At 46.9% G+C, this 26,710-nt stretch overlaps 1 long non-coding RNA gene across 3 annotated transcripts in view; it reads right to left on the bottom strand.

Annotated features, from left to right (window-relative positions):
* Nucleotides 1-26,122, bottom strand: part of LOC146817741 (uncharacterized) — a 53,763-nt gene extending 27,641 nt beyond the window's left edge. The window contains exons 1-5 of one of the 3 annotated variants that reach the window (XR_014963017.1): nucleotides 26,030-26,118; nucleotides 25,809-25,950; nucleotides 25,640-25,703; nucleotides 11,917-12,035; nucleotides 9,415-9,780 (exon numbers count right to left, since the gene is read on the bottom strand). This is a non-coding gene — a long non-coding RNA (uncharacterized LOC146817741). Of the gene's footprint in view, nucleotides 1-9,414; nucleotides 9,781-11,916; nucleotides 12,036-25,639; nucleotides 25,704-25,808; nucleotides 25,951-26,029 lie in introns of all 3 variants that reach the window. The other 2 variants (XR_014963018.1, XR_014963016.1) reach the window with 2 other exon arrangements.
* Between the last annotated feature and the right edge of the window lie 588 nt (nucleotides 26,123-26,710).

Here is a 26,710-nt window from a genome sequence, read left to right on the forward strand (position 1 = left end):
AGACACCAGGCCCAGGTCTTCCGCCGTGTGACTGCTGATTAGTGTGTCTGCTTCACGTTCTATGACGTGAATGATGGTTGTGACCCCTTGGTCACTTGACCTGATCGGGACGGATATTTTTCCTCTCAGTGTCAGAGGGGTTTGGCACCCATAGGTGAATAATTTGGTCTGGGACGGGGTGATCGGTGGTCGAGGTTGGAGGCCCCTATATTGCTGGGGGCCCATCACGTTTACAGACGCTCCTGTATCAATAATCACCTTTACTTCTGTTCCTGCGATTTTAACCGTACAGGCCGTTTGTGGCCATCGGCGACGCTTGAGCTTCCGTGCAAACGAGATCAGGTATGTTTCCACCTCATCCTCCTCTGTGGATGAATCTTCCAGTCTTTGATACCTTCGGCTTGTCCTTTGTGGATCTTACTTCTGTGCGGAGTCGGTTAGGGATAGTTGTCATACCGTCCGTGATGGTGGTTTTTGTCCTCGGGTGTCTCGGCCTTGGTTCCGTCTCCTGCACACTGCTGCAAAGTGGTTGGGGATCCCACAATTACCGCAGGTTTTGCTTTGCATGGGGCAGTCTTTCGCTGCATGTGGCTCATGCCCGCAGTACCCGCACCGCGTCTTGGACGCTTTGGGCTTTGCCTTCCTGGGTGTGCCATTTCGTGGTCTTGTTCGGAGGGCGTTTCCTCACTCTGTTTTGACAGTCACCGGTGATCCTTGCGGCTTTGTGAGGGCTTGGTCCATTTCGTTGGCTCTAGCCGCAGCTAGATCGTGGGTCCTTGCTAATATGAGTATGTCTTCCAAATCGATTTTTGGCTGGGGAGGATGAGACCTCTGACCATCTTGTCTCGGCACCCTTGGATGATCTGGGCCCTTATCTACATTGGTTGATCATCCTCCGTGCATGGGCTGGGCAGTTTGGTACAAAAGGGGGTGGTGATGGACGGAGCATAAGAACCAATCAAACACTCACACCCAGTCAACAGATCTGGGTTTGATCCATCACCGTTCTTTAGCCCACTCTGCCACCCCAGTTCAGACATGGCCATATGCAAGTCAGTCTGACCCTGTGCCTCATGGGAACAGTCCAGCCCGAACTGCCATGCCTTTCCTGGACCGAAAACAAGCTTCCTAGGACCGGTTTCTGGCATTTCAGCCGTCTTCAGCCAGGCTTGCTTGAATCCAGTGGCAAAGTGAGCAAGGGACTCACGTCTGAGCATACCCTGCCAACTTATGGCGAACAAAGCGGTACAAAAGGGGGTGGTGATGGACGGAGCATCAGAACCAATCAAACACTCACACCCAGTCAACAGATCTGGATTTGATCCATCACCGTTCTTTAGCCCACTCTGCCACCCCAGTTCAGACATGCCATATGCAAATCAGTCTGACCCTGTGCCTCATGGGAACAGTCCAGCCCGAACTGCCAAGCCATGCCTTTCCTGGACCGGAAACAAGCTTCCTAGGACCGGTTTCTGGCATTTCAGCCGTCTTCAGCCAGGCTTGCTTGAATCCAGTGGCAAAGTGAGCAAGGGACTCACGTCTGAGCATACCCTGCCAACTTATGGCGAACAAAGCTGTACAAAAGGGGATGGTGATGGACGGAGCATCAGAACCAATCAAACACTCACACCCAGTCAACAGATCTGGGTTTGATCCATCACCGTTCAGTTTGCACAGGTGGGAGTAGAATGCATCAATCGACTCCCCTTACCGCTGGCGGTCCTGGGGCAATTTGAATCGTTCAAAGTCTGGATTGAGTTGGGGGTTGAAATGCGCATCTAATGCCGCCACGCAGCATCATAGTCCGTGGCAATGCCCGTATTTGGCAAGTGTTTGAACAGCTTGAATATTTTTTCTCCAGCATAGTGGAGGGGTAGCGACCTTTTCACTGCCCGTCGGTCTCCTTGGTGGCTACGAAATAGAAATTCAGGCATTCTATCCAGATTTTCCACCTCGGTGATGCAGTGGCCGGATCTTCCAGTTCACTAAAGGGTGGCAGTACCCCTGTAAGTGCGTGTTGAACTGGGAATCTGGGTGGTGCCTGCGCTTGGTCGTCGTCACCCATATTTCCTATAGGTGGGTGCCTTTCTCACTCCCTTATGTGCTTTTCTGCTCTCGATGTGGTAGTGGCCTGAGTCTAGACTCTCTTCGCTGTTGTTTCTTTTCCCTGGTTGGCTGCTCTCTGGTCTTTCTTCCTGGTGTGCTGTGTCTCCACACTTCGCTGTTGTCTCTTTTCCCCGTGGTTCTACTGCCTGCACTTTTTTTTCCTTCTTTGCAGCCTTAGCATTAGGTAGTGCCTCTTCTGTCTGTGATTGTTAACTTGTTCTCCCCAACTTTTCTGCTAACGTTCCTTTGCAGTGCACCTTCCTTCGTGTGACCTCCTCACAGATCAATGGCTCTCTTGTCGGTAGCACCCCTTGCTTTCTGGGGCCTACGCGCTTTTACTGGGCTTCGCCGGGTACCAAAAACACGCTCCTAGTGCGTGCCCACCTGGCAGGGGCTCGTCTCCTGTTTCCCAGGCGGGGCAGCTTAAGAGCACCACCCCCACGGAGACCTCGCTCAATCTGCGAGCGATGCAGCGGTTGTGCGGAGCAGGACGACTCGCTGGAGGGTTGGAGCAGGTGCTGGGTTGCTGGGTGTTGTCGGGGCACCTCCTCCGAGCAACAGGATACTGGGAGCGTACAGCAAGGTCAGCACTCGCCCGCCAGGCTGACGTCACTCCTCCAACGTTCCTGGCGACGCAGCAGTCGCGGCTCCCCAGTGCGGTGATCGTCACGCACTTCGGCAGCGGAGCTTAATAGGGGCAGCGGCTGAAAACGAGGGTCACAGCCCCCCTCGTCGCCAATGTGCTGGTCTCGGGTACACTATAAATGAGGTGAGCCTATATCAGTTATAGAGTGGCCTAGCAGTAAATGAGACGCACACACACAGTTAGCTGATGGCGGGAGATAGCCCCGAGCGGACTCTCCCCTTTTATTGAAAACCGCAGGCCACGCCTGGCCTGTGAATGACGTGGGTACAGTTCCGTCCAGCAGAACAGAAACACAGGAATGCTAACCATTACATAAGGCATGTGTCTCCTGTTCTGTAAAACTGAGGGAGGGACTGACAGCTAAACAAGCCTTATGGCCAGCGTGCCTGATTCCGAGAGAGAAACGTAAATGAGCACAACTGGTCAATCTGCACATGTAAGCCCGTATTGGCTTTAATTTATGGAATCACGTGAATCTTCCTGATACACGTTTTTTATTTTTGAGAGGTACTGCAAGGGTGCTACCACCTATGATGTAAAGTGTGTGCTTTTAAAAGATAATGACCCAAAAGATTGCTTTCTGATGCCACACAGTTATTATTTTTGGGGGGTATTATAAGGGAGCTACCAGCTAAGCAGTTTGCTTTTAAAAGACAGTTATTAAAAAATTGCACTACTTACAGTCTGCAAAAAATCTATATTTTGGAAACACTTTTTATTATTGTGTCCAGTCTGAAAAATCTAAATAACTTGTGTTTCCTGAATAGATGTCATTTGTTTAAAGGTAAATCAATAAATAAGGAAATCTGTGTGGTACTTAACATTGTTATCTCAAATTCTGCTGTGATGTTCTGTGGCTATACTGAATAAGCAGCTACCTACATCATTATCATATGAAATCTCTTTTTTGATGTCATAACTACACTTTCACAACTGCCTTATTAACCTTCTTGCTTTTTCAAATTTGCTTGACAATGCACCATTTGCTCACTCTTTTTTTAAAAAAATCTCAGAATGAGAAACCTCCATTGTGACACTCAGATTCACTCGATCTACTCGCTTGCCACAGGTTACTCAGACCAAACTTTTACATCCCACTGCTTTCAAATGTCACCAGCCGCCACTGACACATGCTGCTCTCCTAATGTACCATAGTCGACTTTTAATGCTCAGTTTTTGTCTTGTGGTTTCTTTACTGTATTATTTGCACACCGCGTGCTGCTAGGCAGCCAGTAATCTATATAGCCGAAATCCCCACAGCACTCACTGCTGTAGTACAAGGTATCTAGCTTTTCCTGTTTTCTTCAAAGACATGTTCCAAATATAATGTGTATTTGTAAAGCGCACAAGCATAACAGGTGCTAATTGTTACCAAACTCAATGATACTCATTTTATCGACCTCAGATATTTGAACGGCTGAGTGGACTCACCGGGATTTGAACCTGTGACCATGAAGTCAATCACAGGCCTCTGAAGTTGCTCCCTGAAACATGAAGGGGCCCACAGGAGGACCATGAATAGGTATTCTTCTGTTTCTTAAAAGGCAGCGCAAACAATTAAAAAACTATGGTTTGTCTCCTGTGATTTTAACGAAAACATGACTGCTGGTGGCTAACGCTTACTAGACAGGCACAGGGTTCAAGGATTTAGGGCCTAATTATGATTTTGGCGGTCCAGAGGAATGCCAAACTCATGGTGGAGGTGCTGTGGTGGTCCGGGTCCGCCACACCAGTGGTCCGACTGTCGTATTACGAGTACAGCGGACGGACCATGAGAGGATTGCTGCAGCCGCCAGGGATCCGAGATCGGCAAGCATATTACAAGCTTCCTCACCGCGACCCTAACTATGGCGCTGAAACTGCATTGGAAAGGGTGGCAGTGAGGAAACAATGGTGCCTCAGGCCCATGGGATGAATGCAGGGGGGCACATGTTGTGCCCCCCCTGTGTGCATGCACCCCTTTCTTGTACGGACTTCACGGTCCATGCTGTGCAGGAACAGGCTTTGATGTTCCCATTGTGGTGCTTTTTTAAAAGGCATCTCCATGGGAAAGCCAAAGGACCGCCTGCCAGACTACGAGGAATCTCGTAATCTGGCGGGCGGCTGGCGGTCGAGGTTGGTGGCGCGATAGCAGGACGGTGGCGTGCCGCCGCGCTCCTATATCATCAAACTTGTAATCAGTCCCTTAGTTTGTACAAGGTGGTCTGGCTGCCTATGCACTGCCAGACCCTGTATGGTCTTGAGGATGCCTCCAAGAAACTTGCAACTCTTCTTACTCAAACCATGCTTGCACTTGGAATCCCCAAAGTTAGGAACCTTCATGGATCTTTTCTCACAGGCTCTACTTACTGTACTTGGGCAGTCTTGTCAGAAAGTTTTATGAAGCATAAAATGGGCATCTGGAAACTTCTTCCATGTTTGTTAGGTGCCAGAAGTACGTGTTTCTAGGTATTAAAAATGTACTCCAGGGAAAGAGAAAATATGGTACCTGGCGCCATCTAGCTTTATTGTCAGATAAGCCCAATGATGGTTACAGGCTTGGTTTCATTTAAAAAGCTATAAATACATTTTTCTGAAGCAATTCAAGGCCATGGAAGGCAGGGGCCTGGAAATAATACACACTTTGTCTCAGCTGTGGTTGGTGCAGGTGAGATCAGTGGGGCGGTGGGGACAGGTGAGGGGGATTTCGACTGAAGGCGACAAGGGAAAAATTATTTATTTCATTTTCCCTCGTCGTTGTCTTTCGAAATTCCCCCCACCTGGCCCCACCTCTCTTACCTGCACTGGCCGCGGCTACATTGTCTGTTTCCCACCCACTTATGGCAGCCCTGTGTCCATGGCATGGGCTGTCTTGTCTGCTGCTGATGTGCCTCCACTCATTACACAGTGCTTTTCAACTCTTACATTCAGGCCTGCACTCTTGAAGTGCATACTGCACATACACAAAGTCAATGGCAGTTATATTGTAACCAAATGCATTTGCTCTATACAGCTAGTTGCAATAGAATCAGAGACTTGTATTTCTAGTTTTATTTTTAAACTTCGCAGCCTTTTCCTCTTCTGTGTTAGTGTTAGAGTGGCATGATGGTTGTTAAAAACAAACAACACACAGCCTTTTCATTACCTTTCTAAACGACCAAAAGACCAATCAGAAGCAATTATCCTCTAACATGTTTTATAAAAAGAGACCTCTCCATCTGCGGAATCCTGCCAGCCTGATGTCTGAGTATTTATACTCCAGCGTAGGCGCAAATCTTGAGGGCGCAGGTGCTGAGATCTTTCACAGAAGAAGTCTGCAATGACCCTAAAATGTTATGCTTTTCGATATATACATAAGGAAAAAGCTATGTCTGCCTATATAGTTTACTCATAACTAACTGAAGAGCTATGCAGCAGCCTATGTGTGCATTCAAATTCACTGTTGGCATGCTAAGCCCTCAGCCTGTATGTTATGAACTGTGTTCCAACCATTACATTTGAAAGTCTGCTAAAGAAAACATTCGTGCGGTGCACTGGTGTTTTAATTGTAAGCTCTAACTAGAAAGTAAATATTCATTCATTCATTAATGGGGTACACAGGGGTAATCTAGATATCTTAAAAAACTACTTTTTAGAAGTATCAAGTTATGCTTTTTATTGCATTGCTTTTCAGCACAATTACCTTAAATAAAATATGCAGTCAGATATAAAATCACACTTTAAAATTTCGTTTAGTGCGAAACATACATTAATGTACATCATGGAAAATGATTTTAAAATGTAAATATTTCAAAATAAGTAGTTTGTTAAATTCATAAAAGTTCCAGATAAACAATGCATAGTCTGTTTGAAAATCAATCTAAAAAATCTCATCATTGTACTATTTACTTTTCTATCGATCATTTTGTGTTACAAAGAATAAGGCCATACCTCTCAATCCAATAAGTGCATTTTTAAAAATCGGATGTAAATTCAATTTTCTTTGACTTCTTAAAAAAAAGGATCTAATATCAGGTGAATGGTGTGGGGGGGGGGTGGCTAGGCCTGCCCAGATGGTGGGTGCAAACCCTTAGTGCTGCGGCAGCTTGTCCAACAATCGCTCTCCATCCTGACCAGTAGCACAACGGGGGAGCTGCTAACGTGCACAGAAGTCTCCTTGCACCTTGCTGCCAACTCACCGGTGTACTGAGGTCGATTTTGGTGATGCCCAGATGTGTAGGCCCCACGGTCCTCATGGCGGCTGGCATCATGGTGGTGGCCAGCTACCACTATAATGAGCTGCACCTGAATGACGAGCGACTGGGGGGGAGTCGGCTGTCTTGAACACTACCCCCCTGCTCAGACCTTGGGGCCCACCATTGCTGGGCAGATGTAAGAGCCCTGGGGGCCCATGCTGGGGGTTGCAGAAGGGCCCCTGCACCTGGGTTCCGAGAGAGCGCCCTTCATCGATGTGCTTGGGGATAAGATGTCTCTTGGTGGCCAGCAGTGATAGGAGGGAGCACCGGGACCCTCACCTGATAACGGCCCCTTGGTCTTCCACCATAGACCCAGAATAGTCCCGTGACCTCCGCTGAGGAGCCTCAGATCGAAGACTTGGTTGTGATGCTTGGAGGCCTGTGAGCTCTATGAAGGCCAATAAGGCGGCAGCAGCCGGCTGCAGCTAAAGCAGACTGCTGCTGGGTGACAGGCGACCAGCAGGGAGTCAGTGGTCATGGCCCCAGCCCCCCGCAGAGGCGCTGGGCACCACATAGCCAGCGGGACGGTAATGGTCCTGTGCTGGGTGGCCGTGGAGGAACCCTCAATTCATGGGAGGCTGCCTCAGCGCGACCATCATGGCGTGCTGGGATATGCTAACTCTCGGTGGCTGGACATGACCGGGCGGTGCACTGGATTAATTTCCTGGCCTCATCCTTTGGCCTACACCTGCAGATCCAGGACTGCACTAGGCTCTCTACTGGGACAGCGTGTGAGAGAGGCAGCACTGGTGAGTCTGGTGGCTGGCAGCTCCCTATGTTGCCCCAAGTCAGCTCCATAATCGAGGTGAGTGAGGGGGTCTGAGACCAGCGTAATTGAGAGGGCCCCTGTCGGGCACAGAGCCCTTCCTCCAGGGTTTGACTCTGCTACAGGCCCACAGCTCCTGGCTAATCAATGAGCAGGCTGAGGACCTCAGACAGCATGAGACACTGAGCTACCATGTGGGGTGACCCCTGGCCAGCTTCTGGGCTAGGTTATTTGGTGCAGTGGCCCGGGGGGGCCCTGGCCTTCTCACGCTGACTGGCCTAGGCACTATGCTGGCGCCATAACTGTGGAGCACCACCTGGGGGGGAACCCTTACATTGCTCTGCTCCCTGGCTCTCTTCAGACTCACTTCAGGCTGTGCATTTGTGTCATAACCGTGGCGCGCAAAGCACAGAGTGAGGAAAGACACTGATGAGAAGTGGTGCCCGACGACTGAAAGTTTATTTCCCTCCACTGGAGTTGACCCTGGTCACAATCGAGGCACATAAGGGACACGGCCGAAAATTAGTCAGCTTGGTAGAAGCTTCCCCCTATGCTGCTCCTCTCTACATGGCACCCTACACCATTGCAGAGTCCCTCAGATTCAATCTACTCACTCCTGGTTCACTTGATTGGGTGGGCCTTGGGCGACGTCTGGCTCTGGAATCCCTACCTCAGCATCTGCAAGGAATGCTGGAGATTTACTGACACATAAAAAACTAGTGCGACCTGCACCATCCCGCCTACTAACTGCCATACATCGGCATCACCATTGAGGCTCATGGCGAATCAACGGTGGCCTGGTCCTAGCTGTGCACCACCATCTGGGCCCACAACTGAATAGTGATAGCATTCCATCCATTTGGTTCTCACTTCGGCACAAGGGGATGTCCGTCTCATATCATTCCCCCCATGTGCCGTGGTGGCCCTTCCAACTTGGTGCAAACCATGATCCACTGCTACGGCCCAGTCATGGGCCTCCAAAAATCAACCCTCTATAATTCCAGACATCCTACAGGCAGGGGATATGCCAGCCCTCACCAAGTCAGACAAGCTGAGCAAAGTCCTGCCGGTAAATTGAATATTCCTGTGTCTTCATGGAGGTCAGATTTGGCTCCCTCGCGCAGACTTTAACTTTCTTTGGGATAACCATTGTAAGCTTGCAGACAGGGTCTCGGACATGAGAAGACCCTGTATGCCCTACAACTTCTCACAAAGGACAATCAGCCTGCAATCCGGGACCTGTAGGGTGGGTCACACACCTCAAAAACAGAGGGGAGGACTTGGAGAGGTGCTCCTGTAGGAGCAACATCTGTATCTTGAAGCTCCCAGAGGGAATCGAGGGAACTGACCACATTACCTACCTGGAGACCTGATTCAAAACCTTCACTCTGGCTTCGGACCTTACCTCCTTCTACTCCCTGGAGAGGGCATACTGAGTCCCGGCAAGTTGCCCACCTCTGGACTCCCTTCCGGTCCCATGCTGCCGAAACTATCAATGTCCTTACAAATGTGGAACATGGCTCTTTAAAATACCAAGACTAAGGCAAATGGTATTCATATGAATTGATATATACCAAAAATAAGCTGTTAAATGTCTTGATTCAAGATTCAATTCAATTTGATGATATGCCTAATATGACTCAATCAATCAATCAATCAGGGATTTAAAGCGCGCTACTCACCCATGAGGGTCTCAAGGTGCTGGGGGGTGGGAGGTGCAGCTCCGATTCAGCCAATCTCTGTGGGTTCGGAGAGGAAAGGCGGGAGTCTGATCCCTTTGGGTTCTGCCGGCTAGGAAGGAGCGGAGCCAGTCGAGGGCTGTTCCCTGTATTCCGGCGTCGTGAAGTCTGTCTGCAAGGGTGCATGGAGATGGTGTCGAAGTAGGATGTGGCCTTGGTCGAGGAGCGTGCAGATGTCATCTGTGGTAGCAAGGAGGTCGGTCTTGGCGCTGTGGTTGCTGCAGAATCTATATTGGGAGGGGTCGAGGATGGAGTTCTCTTCAATGAAGTTTGTCAGCTGGGCGTTGACAATCTTCTCGGTGACTTTGGCTACGAAGGGAAGGAGAGAGATGGGTCAGAAATTCTTCAGGTCCGTTGGGTCTGAAGAGGGTTTCTTGAGGAGGGGCTTGACTTTTGCACGTTTCCAGTCATCGGGGAAAGTGCTGGATTCGAAGGTGGCATTGATGGTGCATCATAGCTGGGGCACTATGGCGGCGGCTGCTCTGTGGAAGATGTGTGGAGGGCAGGGGTCCGTGGGGGCTCCTTAGTGGGTGCTCTTAATGGCCGTGGTGGTATCTTCAGTGGTGGGCGAGTTCCAGGCGGTGATGGTGGGCCAGCTGTCGTCGCTAGAGGAAAGGGTGGTTTCTGGAGTCTGCTCGCTGAAGTTGTGATAGAGGGCTTTGATTTGCAGGTGTAAGTAGGAGCCAAGCTTGTTGCAGAGGTCTTGGGAGGGAGTGACATCTGTGGCTTAGCTGTAGGGCTTGGTGAATCACTGGATGATGTTGAAGAGTTCCTTTGAGTTGCTGGAGTTGGTGAGGATTTTGTCCCGAATTAAGGACTTCTTTGTGTATCTTATGCGTTGGTGGTAGTCTGTCATGGCGTTCTTGTAGGTGGTCAGGCCTTCCATGGTTTTGCTGTTTCTCCACAATTTTTGGAGCTGTGTACAGGAGCGTCTGGCTTCTTGGAGGTCGGTGGTGAACCAGGTGGCATTCAAGTGGCATTGTCTGTCAGTGGTGCAGAGGGGTGAGAGCTTGTCTGCGCAGTTGGTGATCCAGTGGTGTAGTTCCTTGACTGCAGAGTTGGCATCAGTTGAGGTGGGGGTGTCGCGGCTGAGGGTGGAGTTGAGGTGCTCCTCTGTGATCTTCCTCCAGTTCCTTTGCAGAGGTCCAGGAGTGGGTTTGAGTGTGGTGGCGGTATTAAAAGAGAAGTGTACGCAGTGGTGGTACGTCCAGAGGGGCAGTGTGGTGTGGCTGAAGTGGATGTTGTTCCCACCTGCGAAGATGGAGTCGAAGGTGTGTCCTGCCTTGTGGGTGGGGGTGGTGACGAGTTGTTTGTCTGATAGTGGCGAGGATGTCCAGGAGGGTGGTGGCGTGGGGTGTGATGAAGTTAGCAATAGTAGTGATGAACGAAGCACAGGGTCCGGGGTGTCTGTAGGTAAGGGTGCCACGAAGCGTGGTTTTAGGGCTGGTCTGGATCTGGAAGTAAAGGTGTTCTGTGGTGGCAGAGGAGTCACTTGTGGTGGAGGTGGAGAGTCGGAGGGAGCTCTTGTGTGTGATGGCGAGTCCCCCTCCTGGGTGGTTGGGGTGGTCCTTCCTCTGGATCTTGTAGCCGTCGACAATGGCGGTGGCGATATAGGGGCAGAGGAGGCATTGGTCCAGGTTTCCATGAAGAAGGCGATGTCTGGTGAGAGTGTGTTGAGGAGGTTCCTGATCTCTATGGCATGTCTGTGCAGGAAGCGCACGTTGAGGAGGGTGCACTGCAGGGATTCTGTGGTGTTGGCATCTGGCGTGGGGGCGGTGGTCGTGGTGGTGTGGAGGGTGGTAATGTTCAGCTGCAGTGGCGGCAGGAGAACTGGCCGTGGGTGGTATTCGGTGTGGACAACTGGCAGTTGTTGTTCCTTCCCTAGTTGAGTGTGAGGAGGGCGGCTGAGTCGTAGCAGTGGGTGGTCGGAGATCTAGGGTTCTTGGCGCTGGTCACGGACGGGCGCAGGCGGGCTTGCCTTTGGTACGCCATCAGTGCGCCAGCGGTGCTGCTGTGCAGCAGCCGCCATTAAATAGGGAAGGGGGAGGGAAGCGCAGCTGGGAGCTGGGAGCAGGAACTACCAGGGAAGAGGGGGCCCAGGGCAGCAGCAGCAGGGAAGAAGGACATGAAAATGGGCACAGAACAAGGGTACAAGTGACAGGAAGACTGAAAACAAAGAAAACTGAACAAGGACAAAAGTACAAAATAAAAGACAGACAAAGACCGACAAAGACAGACAAAGACAGACAAAGACAGACAAAGACAGACAAAGACAGACAAAGACAGACAAAGACAGACAAAGACAGACAAAGACAGAAAGCGGGCACAAACACAAGAACTGACAGACAGCAGCGGACCAGCAGAAGAGCAAGGCTCTCCCACTGGACCACCAGGAATGAGGCACAGGCAGGAGCCTGCGGGTGGAGGAGGGCCTCAAACACCTACCAGCAACAGGTGAATGGGGTCAGCAGCAGGCAGCACAACAAATCGGAGAGAGCAGGTCTCTGACCAGGAGGTAGAAAAAATACTTGGTCCCAATCACTGTAGAAATCCATTCATTGATACTAGGGAGAGGATGATAGTCAATACCAATATTAGGATGTAATGCTTTTAGGTCCACATATAACATTAATTTGGTATCCTGATTTTCTAGCCAACATAATAGGGTATAGCCATTCTGATAAATTTACTTCTTCAGTCACCCCATCCATAATTAAGTCATCCAGATAGTTCTTAAACTCATTGCGTGCACTCAGATTCATTCCTCTTTTTTTTTTACAGGACTGAAGTTCTTTTTCAACTTTATGTTTTGAGAAAACACCTTCAATAATACTAATTTTTCAGCGAAAACATCTGGAAATTGTTCAATTAAACAATTGCTACTGTCAGACACCCTAATAAACTTGATCCTTGACCTCAGGATTTAGTATAATTCCTAACTTCCACAAATCCTTCTATTCCAGTACATTAATTCCTTTGGCAGCTACATACAGTTTTATTTCTTCAGATTTCCCCTTAAATCTAGGTTCACTCTGGTAAAACCCACCATGTCGACTCTAGTACCATCAATGCTTCTGCTCTAATGTCTGTTGGTTGGAGCAAGTTTTCCTGGAAGAAATCCAAAATGTATCTTTGAATACTTCTTTAATAATGATTGATCATGGAGATCGTGAATCTGCAAGTAGCACTAAATACCTACCTAAAATCTCAACCTAACACATTGGTGAAGATCAATTTTGCAACCCACAGTCTTTATTTTCTTCAGATCTTTTAAGTATCAATTCCACCCCATATTCATTCTTAGTGTAACCTCGTTCATATTTCTCTTCTCCTGTTCTTATTTCCTCATGTTCACATGTCGAGGAAATGTAATCTCTCTTCATCTAAATTCTCCTTTTATTTCTGCGCACTTTAGTAAAGTGGCCCACTCTGCCACATAATTTGCATTTTTTCCTATTGCAGGAAACAATTTTCAGTTTGCTAACTGATTATTATTTCCACATTTAAAACATACTCTCTAATCTTTGATTCTCTTACCCTCTGCCAAGTTTCGAGCCTCATTGAAATTGCAAACTTCTGTCTTTGTAGATTCCCTCTTCATAAACTCTCGGGATCCATTTCTTGCACTGCTCTATGGCTTTAGCTGTAGCTATTGTATCTTGTAAGCTGGGATCAACTAATAACCATAATTGTTCTTAAATGTTCTTACTCTTAATACACTATAATCTGATCTCTTATCGTTTCATCTCCCATAATATCAAATTTGCATGATGTGGAAAAAACGCTTAATCCTAATCAAAATTGTTACTTTCTTGTTGTCCTCTGGTATTTAATTTATAACTGTCTAATGCTAGGGTAACATTAGGCTCAAACTTTATTTCAATTCTACACACTGCTTCCTGAAAATGATCTACATTCCCACTACCAGCAGGTTCTGTTATTCTTGTTAATGTGTGAAAAACTACTTGGCCTTCTGAACCTAAAGCCTGTAAGAATATGCTCTTCATTGGACATTTTATCTGTTCTGATTGCTCTCATAAAGGTTAATATTCTACCCTCCATCTACTACACGGTATCAGAGGTTCCCCTTTACTGTGAAGAAATTTGGCTGGTGGGTAGAACTGCTTTGTTTTAACACTGTTTGCACGCAACTTTATATTTACCAAGAAGAACCATAAAATAATATATATTTGCATGAAATGGGCAGTAATCATATAGATTACACTTATTTCTCAGAATATGTATACTTGTGTGTAACTCACAAACGGTTTTTCACATAAATGTGTGTACTCTGCAGATGTAGGTGTGCATCAAACCCAAACTAATGTGTACACATCAAAGTGACTCAAACAAGGTGTACCTATCACAGTTTTTTAAAAATATATGGATGTCAGTTGTGCACAGATGTAACATAAAGGAGTAAACGTAGACAGATATGGCATAAACTTTAGTTCTGAAAGTGCCTAACATGTGTGCACATCACAAAAGGTGGCTTTGATCACTGCTACTAAATTACTTGTGAGCAGCTTCCCATTAAATCACACTGGCTATGTGTCTCTACAGGTCCTTGGAACAATAGTATGTTTGTTTAGATTTTCCTTGTAATATTGAAACATGATTGTATGTAGGAATTACGCATGCATTTAGAACGCATGCCTTTCTAATGCTGCCATTAGTAAAAATGCATCGTAACAACACGTTTCTTTTGCACGCAAGTCGTTACAACGACTTGCCCTAGGGTGGGCTCTAGAGGTTGGATTAGTATAATTTACTGGTCCAACTCTAGTCTGCTTATCAGTAGAGAAGGTGTTGGATTTTGAATCCAAGACCTCTGCACCAATGCACCCCTCTAAAGCAAGTCGCTGTAATGACTTGTATGCTAAACGAATGTGTGTTAATGACATGTTTGTTTAATTGCCGGCACTGTACAGGCACAGCATTATTACGGCGTTGTGCTAAAGGCTGTTTCCTTTAAAACATACAAGTGATCTATAGAATCGTGTACTCATCCAATTATTGCTTCCACCAAGTGAAATGCTAATATTTTATAAAATATACTTACATCACCATGAAATGCATAAATATTCCAATCTCTGTAGCTCTCAATTGGTTTGTGCTATACCCTAAAAAGCTGCGGCGGAATTATAATATGGCAAGGATGGCACTCTTTGTCTACAGAACATTTTTGCTATGCCAGCTCATACATCTCTAACATATACAAGTGTCTGTTTCGTAACATACTGCAAAACATTGAGGGGCTTATTTATGACCCCCTTGCTACAGTTTTATGCTGCCATTGTGTCACTTTTTGTGATGCGGTACAAAAGGGGGTGATGATGGACGGAGCATCAGAACCAATCAAACACTCACACCCAGTCAACAGATCTGGGTTTGATCCATCACCGTTCTTTAGCCCACTCTGCCACCCCAGTTCAGACATGGCCATATGCAAATCAGTCTGACCCTGTGCCTCATGGGAACAGTCCAGCCCGAACTGCCAAGCCATGCCTTCCCTGGACCGGACACAAGCTTCCTAGGACCAGTTTCTGGCATTTCAGCCATCTTCAGCCAGGCTTGCTTGAATCCAGTGGCAAAGTGAGCAAGGGACTCACGTCTGAGCATACCCTGCCAACTATTGGCGAACCGAGCGGTACAAAAGGGGGTGGTGATGGACGGAGCATCAGAACCAATCAAACACTCACACCCAGTCAACAGATCTGGGTTTGATCCATCACCGTTCTTTAGCCCACTCTGCCACCCCAGTTCAGACATGGCCATATGCAAATCAGTCTGACCCTGTGCCTCATGGGAACAGTCCAGCCTGAACTGCCAAGCCATGCCTTCCCTGGACCGGAAACAAGCTTCCTAGGACCGGTTTCTGGCATTTCAGCCGTCTTCAGCCAGGTTTGCTTGAATCCAGTGGCAAAGTGAGCAAGGGACTCTGGATTCAAGCAAGCCTAGCTGAAGACGACTGAAATGCCAGAAACCGGTCCTAGGAAGCTTGTTTCTGGTCCAGGGAAGGCATGGCTTGGCAGTTCGGGCTGGACTGTTCCCATGAGGCACAGGGTCAGACTGATTTGCATATGGCCATGTCTGAACTGGGGTGGCAGAGTGTGCTAAAGAACGGTGATGGATCAAACCCGGATCTGTTGACTGGGTGTGAGTGTTTGATTGGTTCTGATGCTCCGTCCATCACCACCCCCTTTTGTACCGCTTTGTTCGCCATAAGTTGGCAGGGCATGCTCAGACATGAGTCCCTTGCTCACTTTGCCACTGGATTCAAGCAAGCCTGGCTGAAGACGACTGAAATGCCAGAAACCGGTCCTAGGAAGCTTGTTTCTGGTCCAGGGAAGGCATGGCTTGGCAGTTCGGGCTGGACTGTTCCCATGCGGCACAGGGTCAGACTGATTTGCATATGGCCATGTCTGAACTGGGGTGGCAGAGTGTGCTAAAGAACGGTGATGGATCAAACCCGGATCTGTTGACTGGGTGTGAGTGTTTGATTGGTTCTGATGCTCCGTCCATCACCACCCCCTTTTGTACCGCTTTGTTCGCCATAAGTTGACAGGGTATGCTCAGACGTGAGTCCCTTGCTAACTTTGCCACTGGATTCAAGCAAGCCTGGCTGAAGACGACTGAAATGCCAGAAACCGGTCCTAGGAAGCTTGTTTCTGGTCCAGGGAAGACATGGCTTGGCAGTTCGGGCTGGACTGTTCCCATGAGGCACAGGGTCAGACTGATTTGCATATGGCCATGTCTGAACTGGGGTGGCAGAGTGTGCTAAAGAACGGTGATGGATCAAACCCGGATCTGTTGACTGGGTGTGAGTGTCTGATTGGTTCTGATGCTCCGTCCATCACCACCCCCTTTTGTACCGCTTTGTTCGCCATAAGTTGGCAGGGTATGCTCAGACGTGAGTCCCTTGCTGACAATGCCACTGGATTCAAGCAAGCCTGGCTGAAGACGACTGAAATGCCAGAAACCGGTCCTAGGAAGCTTGTTTCTGGTCCAGGGAAGGCATGGCTTGGCAGTTCGGGCTGGACTGTTCCCATGAGGCGCAGGGTCAGACTGATTTGCATATGGCCATGTCTGAACTGGGGTGGCAGAGTGTGCTAAAGAACGGTGATGGATCAAACCCGGATCTGTTGACTGGGTGTGAGTGTTTGATTGGTTCTGATGCTCCGTCCATCACCACCCCCTTTTGTACCGCTTTGTTCGCCATAAGTTGGCAGGGTATGCTCAGACGTGAGTCCCTTGCTCACTTTGCCACTGGATTCAAGCAAGCCTGGCTGAAGACGACTGAAATGCCAGAAACCGGTCCTAGGAAGCTTGTTTCTGGTCCAGGGAAGGCATGGCTTGGCAGTTCGGGCTGGACTGTTCCCATGAGGCACAGGGTCAGACTGATTTGCATATGGCCATGTCTGAACTGGGGTGGCAGAGTGTGCTAAAGAACGGTGATGGATCAAACCCGGATCTGTTGACTGGGTGTGAGTGTTTAATTGGTTCTGATGCTCCGTCCATCACCACCCCCCTTTTGTACCACTTTTTGTGATGCAGCAGCGGTGAGAACAATGTGTCACATTGCGCCATATTTCCAAGGTGACACATCTAGGCAGATGCGTCTCCTTGTACAGCCATGCACCACATTATACCTGCCTCAGGTGTAATGTATGTAGGGTGGGCATTCCACACAACAAAGCCTTATACGAGTGACGCAGTGAAATCTATCAGATTTCTCTGAGCCACTTCTAGGATGCCTGTGAGTCAAAACCTTACTCCTGCATCATAGCAGGCGTAAGGGTGACGGAGTGCTATGTGTGTGGGTCTGCCTCATGCATTGCTGGAGTTGCGTCATGCTTGCGACACAACTCTAACAATGCGTGACTTTTGTGCCAACAGATACATACGGATTCCTGACGCATCTGTCACTCCTTGTGACATGTAGTGATACACAATAAATATATGGTGCATCCATCGTGACGCAAGGAGTGCGCAGTGAAAACTGTTGCATCACTGTTTTCACACAGCGATGCAAAAGTTTTCATAAATAAGCTCCTGAATGGTGTGTAATAATTGTTAATCAGGTAAGTAGACATAGTGTATTTATGATTAAAAATCATACATATGTTAAAGATGTAGGGATTTCATTACAAAACTGGAGGCAACCATTGTACAAATACTTTTATTTGCTGCCCAAACATGCAGCCTTTTAAAGAATGTAACTACATCACAATAAGTAGAACCTTAGCAACATAACAAGGAGACAGTGCACGCTCAAATCTTCCTCTCTTGTTCGCTGCTCTGACACAGCTAAGTAATTTTTTTTCATTTGTGGCATGACTTTTACTTAATTGTCCTTATTTGGTAATTATTTGATTGATATCTTTTAGTTTTACGTTTCTAGGAATGTACTGTTTGATATATGTATTGGACTTGTGTCCCTTATCCTGCACTCCCCTGTCCAATTTATGGCCAGGAATGGTCTCTTATTTAATTTTATGCCTTCCGATCGCTTTGAGATCATTTTTCCTTATCCAGGTAAGTGTGTCTTGTCTGCTTAATCAAATGCCTCCGCTTGTAATACTCATGCAAGCAGTTGCGGGCACTCAGGCTTCTCTACCGCTTTAAGCCCATTTAGTTGTTTCTGTTGTTTTTCTGCCTTTTATTCACTTCAGGTTCCGAGCGTCAGCAAAAAAATAAAAAAATAAAAAGGGGGAACGAACCGGAGCTTGAGCATTTTGACTCCTGCGTCTTCTAGCAATCTGCTGGGAGATGCGAGAGTGTGCCTTTATGGCTTCAATTGATGCGCACCACGTAATGCTCCCCTCCAGCTCAGTGTCGTGTTACCTTGGTTGCGCCTCCTCGTCTCGAGAGTGTAACGGTGCCTGACTGAGCCGGAGCCTCCTTCTTTCCCCTTCTTTTTCACGCTGCACTCGAATTTCTCATACTGCCAGAGGAATCTGCCTTGCAAACAAGCTTGACACTGATCTTGAGTGCTTTACTGGCACTTCTGTGAGTAAGCCTTATAAAGGCCTTTTACTGATTAAGATATATATACTGTACCACAACTGATCTTGAGTGCTTACCTGCACTACTGTGACTATTACTGTACCTCATTTTAACCTACTCTAAAATGGACCCTGACGCAAACATCCCTCAACAGCCCCCTAAGGAGATTTTGGGAGATAGCCTAAAAAGGCTTATTGGGGAAGAGCTTAAATCTTCCATCAGGGAAGCAGTTGACGCTGCTCTGTCTAAGAGGAAGAGGGTGTCCCCTGTCGAGGGGATTTATTTTTCGCTCTCGGACAGAGACTCCCTCTGTACCTCTGGTCCCCCAAAAAGGGGTAAGGTACGCCAAAAAACAAAACACACGAAAGAGGCATTCACCCATGCAATAGAGATTGGTAGCCCTCGCGCTACAAAAGATGTTGATGCTCATGGCAGCACAATAGAGAGATCCCAGTTCCTTGGGACAGAGAGAGGAGGTGCCCGTAGCGGCATTATAGAACCCGGTTCCCTTTAGGGGACAAATGATTTCACTGACGATTCCTTACTATTTAATCAGCAAAGTACAGACTATGAGGACATGGATGAGTTTATTTTCGATCGAAATATCCCTGAAGATCTTGATGAGGACTTAGACCATCCTTCCACCTCATCTTTTACCGTCAAAGACCCCCTCGGCGGGGAAATGTTTAATCCGACTGCCATCCGCCACCCTCGCAGCACCGAATGGTGGCCCATGGATCATGTGGGTAAATACATATCCCAGTGGGTGAGGAAACCACTGGATAGGGAGACACGTAACCTTCTGCGGAACAAGTGCCCTTGCCCCTCTTCGGAGGACAAGATTTGCAGCACCCCCAATCTTGATCCCGAGATTATCACATTCCTTTTCAAATCCGGGCGGGACCCTAGGTAGGGAATTGAAAAATACCTGAAACAAGGACAAGCTTCTTGACGTTCTTGGACCCCTGTCCAAAATCCTCGGCATGACCGAAGAGGCTAGATCCAACAATACCCCGGTCAATACCGAACTTCTATGATGGTCCCAATGGGCAATTTGTTTAGTTGGTAATGCCAATGCCAATTTGATCACCGAACGGAGGAAGGCGGTCCCCCTCAGAATGAATCCCAAGCTTGCAGATCTATCTGCCAAGAAAGACATGTGCGACGCAATAGGGCTTTTATTCAGTGATAACTTTGTTAAATCCTTGGGCAAGTACGTGTCCACCTTCAATGTCTTTAGCAAGGCACAATCTAATATGCGCAGAGATTTTGGGGGACAACCACTTTTTGGAAGGGCTGACAGGAGGGGACAACCTGTCAGCTGTGGCTCCTTCAGGTCCCAGTTTTACACACAAGACGAAAGAGGCTCACGCTCCTATAGAGGCTACCGTTCAAACTCCAACTTCTACCCCCAGAGAGGAAGGGGTTCAAGAGCCCGTGGAGGCAGATCAAGATGCTCCAACCTATCCTATCAAGGTAAGCCCAAAGTCCCCCTTCCCCTTCAAGGTGGCAGGGAGACTGAAGCATTTGGCTCACAACTGGTTACAAATTACTCGTGGGTCTTGGAAACTGTAGTGGGGTTCAAGATAGATTTTTGGGAAGAGCAGTACCAAGCAAAAATCCCAAGGAGGATGACTCTAGACAAGAAAAATTTGAAACTGATAGAGCTGGAAATATCTCAAATACTAGACAAAGGGGCCATTATATAAGTCCCCTTATCAGAAATGTCAAAAGGTTTTTTAAGTACCATCTTTCTAGTCCAAAAAAAGGACAAGGGTTGGTGACCCGTCATAAATCTGAAATGTTTAAACAAGTTCCTAACATACAGACACTTCAAGATGGAGGGTATCCATCTTTTGAGGGACATTTTGCAAGCCAAGGATTGGCTGGTAAAACTGGACCTCAAGGATGCCTATTTTACAATACCCATGGATGAGGACTTCCGAAAGCATCTTCGGTTCGCATGGAAAGGAACTCTTTATCAGTTCCAGTGTCTCCCCTTTGGCCTGTCCTCAGCACAGTGGTGCTTCACCAAGATCCTGCAGCCAGAAGTCAGCTACCTCAGGGAGAGAGGGGTTCGCCTAATAATCTACCTAGACGAAATCCTCATTTTATCCCTGGACGAGTTAGAACTACAGAAACATCGACAAATGACCATAGACCTCCTTTGGGACCTAGGCTTCATCATAAATTTGGAAAAACCTATTATGGTTCCGACACAAGAGTTGGAATTCCTCGGTTTTAAGGCAAATACTATTCTTTCCAACCTAATCCTTCCCCACAAGGTTACCAAGATAAAAAAACACGTCTCACTTGTTCTTTCAAAAGATTCTATCAGTCTAAAAGACCTAGCCAGGATCTTGGGTCTCCTCTCATCCTCTATCCAGGCCATTTCTCCCGGCCCCCTTCATTACAGGGGCCTTCAAAGACTGAAAGCTTTGGGTCTGAGGAAAGGCCTGTGGTACGAAGACTCACTGTCCCTCTCGGAGGACGCCCAAGAAGATCTTCACTGGTGGCTGAAAAACCTTCAAGCATCGAATAGGAAAGCTGTTTTCGGAAACGTCCCAGATTTTACCCTAGAATCGGATGCGATCCACCATGGTTGGGGTGCTCAATTAAATAATTTAGAGACCGGAGGGAGGTGGTCCTTAGAGGAGCAATCCCTTCACATGAACTCTCTGGAGATGCTAGCAGCCTTGAACGTGCTTATGAGCTTCAAAGAGCTACTAAAGAACTCAAATACCCTAATCCGCTTAGACAATTTCTCGGCTGTCTCTTATATAAATCACCTACGGGATGCAAGATCCAAGAATCCTCCGGATATTGCCAAGCGAATATGGTATTTTTGTTGGGATCAAAAGATCTCTCTCAGGGCAGAATTCATTCCAGGAACTAAGAATCTGAGAGCAGATTGGAATTCTCGTTTTCTCCACGATTCCAGCGACTGGAAATTAAATCCCGAAGTCTTTTCCCTGATCCAAGAGCTTTGGGGCCCAATACATGTAGACCTGTTTGCCAGCAGACTACCTCACCAAGTCCAGCGATACTTCAGTTGGAGGCCAGACCCGAATGCGTCAGGGGTAGATGTCTTTCTCCAATTTGGGGAGGGGATCAAGGGTTACGCCTTCCCCCCCTTCTCAATGATTCAGAGATTACTGTGGAAAGTGAGACTAGAGTTGTGCTCCATCATTAATGTAACTCCCTTTTGGAAATTCCAGGTTTGGTTTCCTGGGGAAATGGAATTAGCGACGGATTTCCCACGGCTGATCCCATCATCCTTAGGGCTACTCCAGGGTCCGGACGGAGAAGAACACCCTTTGGTCCTAGAAGGGAGGATGAACCTTTTTGTTTGGAGGATATCAGGGATTCAGGCAGATATTCTGACCTTCGGGAGAGGCTAAGAGCCTACTGGAAGATTCATGGGCAACAGGAACCAGAAAAAGATACAAGGGTGTTTGGAGAAAGTGGTCTTGTTGGTGCCTGGAAAGGGATTTGGATCCCGTTCAGTGCCCTCTACAACAGGTAGCTAATTATCTTGTCCATCTCTTCAATTCAGGTCTTTCTTTCAGAACCATCAACTGCTACAGATCAGCAATCTCTTCTGGTCATTTCCTGATTAATAACCTTGCGATTAGAAGCAACCCCCTAATCAAAAGAGTGATGAAGGGTATTAGGTTGGGGAGATCACCCAAGGCTTGTTACGAATCCCTCTGGGATGTTAACCTTATCTTTAATCTCTTCCTTTCTTGGCCTATTGATGACTTACTCTCCCTTAAAAGAATCTCCATGAAATTGGTGACTCTTTTGTGTTTAATTTCCTTTAGAAGGGTCTCTGGCATAAAAGCCCTGGAACTTTCTAATAGGTTTTACTCCTCTGATGGCGTTCATTTCGATATTTGTAAAGGAACCAAAACAATGTCAGAGTCTATCTTCTACCCTTTTTTTCATGAGTGCGAAAAACTGTGTGTTGTGAACTGCATGAAGTGTTATGAAAATAAGATTTCAACGCTTAGACCTGTTTGCACTGATCAACTTCTCTTATCATATGTTAGTCCTTTTAGACCTGTTTCCTCTGCAACCTTGGCCAGTTGGGTCCGTTTGATTATGCATGAGGCTGACGTGGATCTCTCTAGGTTTGGAGTTCACTCCTCTAGGGGTGCAATGGCTAGCAAAGTATTTTGGGCTGGGGGAACCCTGCCCAAAATACTTAAAGCTGCAGATTGGTCTAACGCTGGTACTTTCTCAAAGTTTTACTTGGGACCAATAGAGCATGTTAGCAGTGTAGCTCTACATGGCTTTAAACATGCTTAATGGTAGCCTACGGTCTTGTAATCAAATGACGATTCTCCAATTATTATGCAGAGAGAATCTTGATTTCATTAAAGACAAACAAAGGCTAACATTATCCCACCCTCCTCTCCCTGAGCGGTTTGGGTTCCGTAATGCTTATCTCTAATAAGTTGTTTTTAATCCGTCTCTATACCTTTCACTATACAGTGTCTTTTGTTTTTTTCTCAGATAACAATGTTAAGGATTAATTGGATCATCACGTCGTACAGCTGTGTCATCGCAGCCCAAGAGGAAGATTGGAGCGTGCACTGTCTCCTTGTTATATTGCTAATGTTCTACTTATTGTGAGGTCGTTACATTCTTTAAAGGGCTGCTAGTTTGGGCAGCAAATAAAAGTATTTGCATAATGTTAGCCTCCGTTTGTCTTGAATGAAATCAAGATTCTCTCTGCATAATAATTGGAGAATCGTTATTCTACCGTACAGTACATACTCTTAACACCCTTAAGACAAACAGAGCAATATGCCTACGTAAAGATGTGATATATATAACACTGATTCCTGTATTCATCGTTAAGTACACATAGATCAATGAGAATGCTAAACAAATTCAACAGATTTGGCAGCACACCAAATGTAAAGGTGCAAATTAAAAAGTGCAAAGTGGCAAAAAAAGACCATGTGAATATCACAGGAATCACTCAAATGCAAAGTTGCATGGATGTAGTCAGAGACGCAAACACCAACAGTTAATGTATGTGCGCTAAGGTATGGTATATCTTAGAGTTTTCTTTTCTATTAGCCTTGCCAGCTAGGCAATTTCACAAAGAAGCCTAACTATAACTGCTTATTCTTACAGATTATCTAATATTTTAAGTCCAATATATTCACCGTAGATAACTCTAAATTGTTTGGCAAGTAGTGACCCTCCTAAAAGATTACTCCCATTGATGCTTCGGAAACACTCAAAAGTACATGTGTCAGAAATTAGCTACAAACAGACCCTAATAGAGGACCGAAAAACACCTGCTTGTGTTTTGGGTCCTAAACTAGGGTCTGATTCACAAAACGTGCTGTTGAAGACTCTGCCTGAGTACTTGAAGAAAAAGACCCGCTGGTACGAAGCAAGCAGATACTAGATAAAAACATCACGCCAGGCAAACAGTGGAAAACAAGTACAGATAAAATGTCCGTTTCGTTAAAACAATGAATGCGGCTGCTTAGGCGTGTACCTCGTCAAGCACAAAACATGTTTATACAGTCAAATGAATGCTGACAACAAACCCCTAGAAATTAGCTCATTTCCCAGCTTCATAAAGCATGTAGAAAGTGTTCACGTGGTCAGGTGATTGTTTACAGCACTCAAATAAAACGTAATACCGCCATCATCGAAACAAAACGTAAAATGCGCCTGCCTTGCAAGACAATTGACAGGCTTCTCGGTTATTTCACTGGGCCTGCGCTTCATGGGCCATAAACCTGCACAGCTGACTGCAAATCTCATTTTTACGTCGATAAAAAGGAGTGCTGTTGCATTTCACGCGTTGATTTTAAACGTTCAATACATTGCTAAGAATTTTTCTCCTGCTCAAGACGGGGGAAGGCCTTCGGAGTAGAAAAAAAACTCTTATTCGGGACCAAAAGAAATTTCACGTGTTGGTTAGTAGAAATTTCTCACTGCTCAGTGTGTGCTTGTTGTTGTTTAATAAAGAACAACAAATAGTCTCAACTGGTGTCATTCAATCTAGACAAATAAAAGGCATGTGTAAGACATTACAATTGAGATAAGGAAGACTCTGAGAAGGAAAGTTTAGAAAAAAAGTATATTGTATTATATTAAATAAATACAAAGGAACGCACAAACACTTAATTGAGCAGGATAATGGGACAGTTGTATCAGCACTGTACGCAAAATTCCATATTACAAAAGGACAACCCGAACTTGTACTTGGTGCTTAAGGTGTACGTGACACGGAAACGGCGACGCAAGTGACAAGGTGAGAACAGCAGGGGACGGCGCAAGGTGAAGTGACAGTGAATAGTTGAAAAATAAACACACAGGTTCTGAATTCAATTAGTTACAATAAAAATGATTGCACATTCATTTAAAGGAACCATAAGGCCATCAATTAAGCTGAGATGTCGACGGCGTTTCGATTCGGTTGAATTGGGATCGTCATCAGGACTGGGTTGCAATATTCAAGCGGTGATGTACAAGGAAATTAGAGGAGTGTAAGAGAGGAGAAAGGACAAAGTTTAAGAAAAAAGAGGGAGAAGAACTAGTTAAAGTACCAGAACCCGGGTATGGGAATCAATTTGGAAGAAAACAAAACAAAATCAGGCGCAAATTGGAGGTAAGGGTATAGGCCCGTCATTAAATATACAGTTAAATACACAAGGACAAAGGGAGGGGAAAGTGTAGGGAGGGAGGGGGGGAGGGGAGAGGGGGGGGTTGAGATGGGAGGTGGGTAACAGGGGGAAAAAAAAAAAGGGGGTTTGAATTGCCAAGGAACTAGTTAAAGGATCCGGGCCATAGACAAAACGGAAAGTGATTATTTAGTCAAAAGTCTGGGGGGAGGAGGACGAATTACCTAATGAGTGTGAGGTACGCAAAAGGCACTTACAAAGACAGAGGGGCCAGGAAAGGCGAGATCGATTCAGTGTAATTACCTAGAAGTAGGGAGTTGTAATCAGGTTACAGGGGAGGACAGAGCGTGATGATAGAAGATTTCTACGTAAACAGGGAAAACACAAATACAAAAGGGGAAAGGAATTAGTTAAAAGGCACAGGAAGAGTAAGGTCAACTGAATGGCAAGGAAAATCGAGTTTAATATTTACACGAAACTCACAATCAGGAATAAAAATATACCTGAAGGCACCGAGGGAAAGAATCGTGATCTCGAGGGAAACCAAGGCGCAATGATAGTGGGAATCTGGAGGAGGGACACAAGAGAAACATCAAGTAACCGAGGTCACGGTGTGTTTATGATCGGAGGGAAAAGAAGGGTATGGTCGGGAAACAATTGAGGATGGCATACCTAATGAATAGAACGTCAGCGGTGGGCTAACTCCGTCACCGGGGGTCCAGCGTTATCGAAACCAACGGCAGGAATGAATCAGCAATACCATAGTTTAAGTTAATGGTAAATTGGGCGAATAAAGCGCCAAGGGCACGACAATCTGAAAAAGAAATCCCAGTGTAAGAAGGGAAGTTTGCAAAAAACGGGAATGACCGGGCAACAGGTTACGGGCAGATTACCTAATGGATCGAACGTCGGGAGAAGGGCGTCTCAGTCGCCGCAGGACCAGCGTCGTGTATCACTGGACGAGACTGTTACAGGAAATCAACAGGAAAAGGGGGGGGGCGTGACTGAACGTAAATACGTCCAAGTGAGAGGTCACTGAGTGAACATAGACAACAGACCACAACGTGGGAGCAGTGAGACGGAAAGGAGAGGAAAAGGATTAAAATTGTCAAACATATTTAATTTAATTTGAGGCGAAAGTACTAACTAAATTAATAAAATATATCACACAAGTGGCAATAATTAATTATTTTAACAAGCAGCTCTGTAGTAACATAATCACAGATAGAATCTGCAGTTGCAATCAGAGAGGCAGGAAGACATATATAAAGTCCTCTCTGGTAATTGGGTAACAGGAGCATACACTTTCCACGAAGGGGCAAGTAATAAGTAGGGGTGGGCGTTCCGCCAGCGTATAATAAAAAAGCAAGCCACCCCGGCTCACGGGCCCGGTCCTTGCTTCTGAAAGCAGCCAGGCCGGGGAGCCTCCTCCGGGCACACGGAGCCTAGCAAGGCCCGGGGAGAGCCTCACCGGGCCCCGGTGGACCCCCGTCCCCAGCGCCCGGACCCTCCGCTGGCTTGCGGGACAGGGGGCTCCCGCACCCCGGGACGGAGCTCCAGCACCGGGCCCAGCT

The sequence above is a fragment of the Triturus cristatus genome, chromosome 6 (genome assembly GCF_964204655.1).
Source record: "Triturus cristatus chromosome 6, aTriCri1.1, whole genome shotgun sequence".
NCBI lineage: Eukaryota > Metazoa > Chordata > Amphibia > Caudata > Salamandridae > Triturus > Triturus cristatus.